The sequence below is a fragment of the Mauremys reevesii genome, linkage group 17 (assembly GCF_016161935.1).
Source record: "Mauremys reevesii isolate NIE-2019 linkage group 17, ASM1616193v1, whole genome shotgun sequence".
NCBI lineage: Eukaryota > Metazoa > Chordata > Testudines > Geoemydidae > Mauremys > Mauremys reevesii.
The window spans coordinates 24741158-24746995 of record NC_052639.1 but is presented as its reverse complement, the minus strand read 5'-3'; the positions used below and the strand labels follow the sequence as shown (position 1 = coordinate 24746995).

Below are 5838 nucleotides of genomic sequence, written 5' to 3'. Positions count from 1 at the left end.
GCTCACTCCAATGGCTGTCGGCCCCTCCTCATGGCAGGGCAGGGTGGGGCTGGGCCTCCATGCGCTGCCCCACCCGAGCCCCTGCAGCCAATGGGACACTGCGGGGTGATGCCCGGGGCAGCAGAACGTTGAGGCCCCAGCCCACCCCACCTTGGAGACCCAGGTAGCGCCACACCTGACTCCCTCCCAGAGCTTGCACCGCCACCCCTCCCCACATACCCCCTCCTCCTGCAAACTCCCTCCCAGAGCCTGCAGCCCGGTCCACACACACCTGCCCCAACTCCCTCCCACAGCCTGCACCCTCTCCCTCCACACACCCTCCTGCCCACCTAATCTCCCTCCCAGAGCCTGCACCCCACCCCTCCTCCTGTTCCTCCTACCCCTGCCCCAGCCCAGAGCCTGCACCCAGCACCCAAACTCCCAGAGCCGTACAAGGAATTTTTGTGCCCGAGGCAAGGGCCAGCTCAGGCTCTTTGGCTGCGGGTCCTTGATCCTGTCGGAGGAAGGACCTGCCACTGAATTGCCACCGCGCTTCATTCATCCTTCGGTGGCAATTCAGCAGTGGGTCCCTGAGTCCTTCTCTCCGAGAGGGACCCACTGACGAACTGCCGCCGAAGAAGTGGCAGCGGAAGCGCCTCTGATCGTGGTAGAGCTGCGCCCCTCCACTTTCTGCATCCGAGGCAAGTGCCTCACTCGCCTCGCCCATGTTACGGTGCTGCAAACTCCATCCCAGAGCCTGCACCCCAGAACCCCACCCCCACCCAAACTCCCTTCCAGAGACCAGCCTCTCACCCCTTCTGCACCCAAACTCCCCCCAGAGGCTGCACCCCTCCTGCACCCCAATCCCCAGCCCCAGCCCAGGACCTGCATCCTAGACCTCCTCCCCTCACCCAAACTCCCTCCCAGAGCCTTAGGTAGGTGGGGGGTGGAGTTTTGGGGGGCTGGTTCTGGGCGGTATGAGTGACATTATTGGCCCACTGGGAGGATTGGAGGACTGGCCCTGGCCCTAAGGTAAATTGAGGTTGAGACCCTGCTTTAAGGGATTGGAGCAATGCTGGAGAGACTGACGGGCAGGGAGCTGGGGAGCTGTGTGTGCTCCAAGGAGAGTTGTTGTGCTCTGGTGACACAGAGCGGGGGTGGGGAGTTTGTAAGCTGTGGTGTTTGTATAGAGATAAAGTTTACTAACCCCCAGGTTAAAAACTGTTCCTGCTCTGGGCTATACAGGATGTTCTCTGTTGAGAGTATAGCTCAGTGGGTGAATGTTTCCCTGTAGGGTAATGGGTTCCTAGTTCCACTCCAAATGAGTCCCTTAAAGAAACTTTTTCAAATGAAAATCGATTTCCACACCCATCTCCAGTATGTTCAGGAGTTCGCTGAAGTTGAGGGGGGCTTGAAATGAATTTAAACACTATTTTCCTATGCAAATGAATAAAGACCTAGCAGAGCTGCCCAGCAGCTGAAATCAGTTCCAGTCCTCAGCGTCTCTAAGAGGGACACTCGGTAGCTGAGGCATGTGGGACACCTCTGGGATGATGACAGGAGAAAAAATGCTGGATTCAATGAAAGCTGAGACCATAGGAGGAGAAGGTGAATGGCAACACCACACATAGTCATAACACTCAGACACGGGGCTTCACTGTCACTACCCTGTGTTTTCCATCATTTATTTCCAGGGTGAAAGTAACTTACAGGACTTACCGGTACTGCCGGAGTCCCGAGGGCGTGGCCTCATCCAGAAGGGCGTGGCCTCATCTGGAAGGGGGCGTGGCCTCTCAAGATTTAAAGGCCCTGGAGTACCAGCTGTGGCTGGGAGACCAAGGGCCTTTACATGAACCAGGGCCTCCCAGCTGCAGAGGTAGCCCTTTAAATTCTGGCCCCAGCCCAGCCACCAGAGCGCGGCCGGGATTCAAAGGGCTCTGGGCTGACCGCAGCCGCAGCAGCCCAGAGCCCTTTAAATCTGGCCCCAGCCTGGCCGCCGGAGCCGTGGGTGGGGTTTAAAGGGCTCTGGGCTGCCAGCTGTGGCGAGCCTAGAGCCCTTTCAATCCCCACAGCAAAAGCCGGTGCAGTCCGGCACGGCGTGTGGCTCTTGCCGCTATGCCGTACCAGCTTGTACCAGCTTACTTTCACCTCTGTTTCTATCCTAAGGAACACACCCTAACCCACCCCCACGCACTGTCACACAAAACCATCTCCACATGAGCCCCATCCAAACCAAACCCACACACCCCACGGGACACAGCCTCGCGGTGACACACCCCGATGGGGCTTGTCTCTGCATCTCCCCAACAGGGAGCAGGGAGCCGAAAGGGCCACATGAGACCAGTGTAGCTAGGCAGGGATAGGAAAGACTTCCCCTCCCTTTCCTTCCCCTCCCTGAGTCCCGTTAATCTCACCCATCAGATGTTCCAGCACCAGGTGGGCTCAAACCCCCACCCTGCCCCGGAGAAACGGAAGGGGAACCAGCTCTTTCACATGGAAGGAGGCTCCCCACCTCTGCTGCTGCCATTCTGCAGCCTTTCATATGGATTTGTATTAGCTAATGCAACCCCCCCACTCCTCTAATCCAGCCATGAAACATGGAGACAAGCTCCTGAAAGCAGGGCCCAGTGGTGCAATGGGTTAGTGCCCAGTACTTACAGAGCAGTGCTGAGTGGAGTGATGCTGAGGTTGTGAGTTCAAACCTCACCTGCAGCCCTAGTTTCCTTTAAGCAAATGGCTTCTGCCAATCAGTTTGCTCTGCAGAAAATACAATTCCTGCTCAGAAGACACTGAGGTCCCCTTGCTTTACAGAGAGCAGGGCAGATTCCACAGATCTACCAGGCTCTGCCCTCCACCAGCTGCCTGTGTCAGGAGGGTCAGGCAGAACCCAGAGCACTGCCCTGACTCCCCCTCAGTCTTTGCTCCCCAAACCACCTGTGTGCTCACCCACTTCGCTGTGAGACTCAAACCCTGCCTGGCTTGCTGTATGCTGGTGTGGTTTTCATCTGTCACGTTGATGTGCATGTGGGTCCTGTGTGATTTTGGTGGATGTCTTGCATAGTTCTGTGTGCATGGATGTGTGTATGATTTTTGCATTAATATTGTTTTTGCTTTGTATTCTTTTGATATGTGGGTTTTGTGTTTCCTGTTGTGGGCTTTGCTGTATTTTTGGTGTGGATTTGTTCTTTCTATATTTTGTGAGGTTTTCCTTTTTGTGTATATGGCTCTGTGTGCTGTGTGGGTTTGGTTTTGTTATGTCTGTGTGGGCCTGTGCAGTGTGTGATTTTCTCATTCTCTGTGTGCGTGTTTGTCTCTCTGTTTGTATCTTCATGTGTAAATTCACTGGAACTTTTCAAAATCTGCACAGCTTTGCCAATTTTCACCAGGAATTTTCTCCATTAACAAATTCTCACTTGTTCCCTACCCGTTGGTTGTTCCCTACCCGTTGGTGACCATTGCCCCAGGGGCCTGTCAGTCTCAGGGTCCTGATTTCCCATTGGCCCTTCCCCCTTCTATTGGGACTGGGAACTAGCCAACCAAACCCCACTAAGTTTTAGTAAAGGGCCAACAGTCCCTTACACAAGCCAGCCCTGTGAGAGTCACCAATGTCCCGAGAGAACAGTACAAGCTGGTCCCATGGTGTAAAGGGCAGCACTCAGGACTCTGAATCCTGCAATCTGAGTTCAAATCTCAGTGGGACCTTGTGTTAGCTGGTGGTAAAGATCTGGTGCTCAAAGTGCTTTCCTGTCTCCAGCTATACAAAAGTGGGTCATTTCCCTCCTGCTGGTTAACTCCTTTCCCCACCAGAGCCAGGTCTTTGGTGGGGGTTTAGAAGTGGCTCTAGTGGTTGGGATTCTCACTGCTTCACCTGATGCCCACAAGTCTGGTGCTTGTAGCCACACTTTTCCTCTTGCTCACATGGCACTTGAAGAAAGCAGTGCCAGGGCCAGGCTTGATAGGCAGGAGGAGGCAGAGTCCCAGGCTGGAGCCCAGCACACCTCTCCTCCTCTGGGCACCTGGAGCAGAGGCGGCTGGTGCTGACAGCTCTGAGGAAGGCTTATAAGCCACAGAGCGACTGAGGGCGGGGCTAGACGAGGACAGGACCATGCCTATGTGTGGCCAGCAGACAGGCAACAAGACTCCCGGCCAGCCTGCTCCCTGCCATGCCAAACCCCCACTGAAGGCCACCCGCAGACCACCATGCGGGGTGGCTGCTGATGCTCTGTGTCCAACATCAGTAGACGGTAGGAAAGCAGGGCCAGCCCCCCTGGTGGGGCCTCTTACCGTTCCCATACTCCATGCTCACTTTTGCAGTGGGGCAGGAGATGTTATCCCAGAGGCTTTTCTCCAGCTGGTGAGAAGCAGAGAAACATCCAGGCTCCCAAGGCGCTATGTAGCAACCCCCTCAAGCACAGGGACAGAGGAAACTGCTCCACACGCTAGCCGGGCAGCCGTCCATTTCCTTTGGGAATTCAGGAATAGCAAAGGCTAGACTGGAAGCACCTGGGGCTCATGCCCCAGCCTTTGTGACATCCAACCCCCAACTCCTTCCCGGGGCTCTAGCTGAAGGCAGAGCATTGGCCTGAGCGGCCAAGAAGAGGTTCCAGATTTGAAAGGAGCAGGACTTTCAGCACGAAGGTAAAACTGCATCAACACAACCACAAAGGGACTTGACCCCTCAAGTTCTTAATTCAAAGTCAGGCACCTTATCCGTTAAGCCATGCGGGCGCCTTCTTCATGCGCTTCTTTGGAAAAGGTGGACACTGTGTTTCTTGGGTCACCTATTGAGGGGGGGCGAGACTCTCTGGCACAAGAAGTCGAGTTCCCAGTGAGATGTGAGACTTAATTATACGGGGCCAGGTGCAGGGCTTTGACAGGAGGCTCAGGCATGGGGGATTGGGGTGCAGCGGACGGACCGGCTGTCTAGCTGTGGAGATTTAGTCGCACTGAGGCACAGGAGGGAGGAGGAGGAGGAATCCTGCTGACAGGCAGTGGCTGTGCAGAAAGAGGAGGAGTTCTGGGGACTTTCTTTTGCCTCTCTTTTGCCTGCCTGCTCACTCCTGTGGTGAACGGTGAAGATGCTCTTAACAAGCCCAGGTAGCTCAGTTGGTAGAGCATCAGGCTTTTAATCTGAGGGGCCAGGGTTCAAGCCCCTGTCTGCGTGCTCAGCTTTTAAGTTGCCTTGTGTTCCAGGAGCCAAATTCTGTTTACAGCCACATGCGGATTCCCAGAAGCTGTGGCCATTTCCTGGAAAGGCTCCTTTCCTTAGCGATCAGGAGAGAGGTCACATCCACAGGAGCAGGTGTAGAAAGCACAGTCTCTGGCTGCCAGGAAGCGGTGTGCCAACATAGTGTTCTCTACAATGGCGTTTAGATCGGGATAATTTACGTGGCTCAGCACCCCCAGTTCCAGCACCTCTGCCCAGGCAGCTCCCCCAGCCTGACACACACACACAGCCCCTGCATCCTCCTCAGCCCAGAGGTGAGCCCCCCAGCAGAGTGGGAATCAGAACCCCCCGAAATTACCCTGGGACCAGCATGATCTGCCTCCGCCCTGCCCTGCTCTGCATGTATTCGGAGTGAGTCGGTTTCCCTGTCCTGCCATGTGTCTCTTCTCCTCCCCAGTTCCTTCCAAACCACCCCATTTCCCCTGCACCCCGGGCTGGGTCTCTGCCCACCCCCCGTCTCCCCTCCTGCCCCCAATATCTCCCTGCCCCTACAGGTCTATAGGGCTGGATCCCTCCCTCCCCCCTTCTCCCCTCAGTTCCTGCCTCTGGGGGTCTATGGAGATGGGTCTCTCCCCCGCCATCCCCTCTCCTGCCCCCCCATATCCCGCTGCCCCTATGGGTCTATGGGGCTG

General features: G+C 55.9%; 1 non-coding gene across 1 annotated transcript; it reads left to right on the top strand.

Moving 5' to 3' along the window:
- Positions 1–3609: 3609 nt before the first annotated feature.
- TRNAQ-CUG lies at positions 3610–3681 on the top strand. Its single transcript has one exon. It is a non-coding gene; the product is annotated as a tRNA-Gln (tRNA).
- Positions 3682–5838: the final 2157 nt, after the last annotated feature.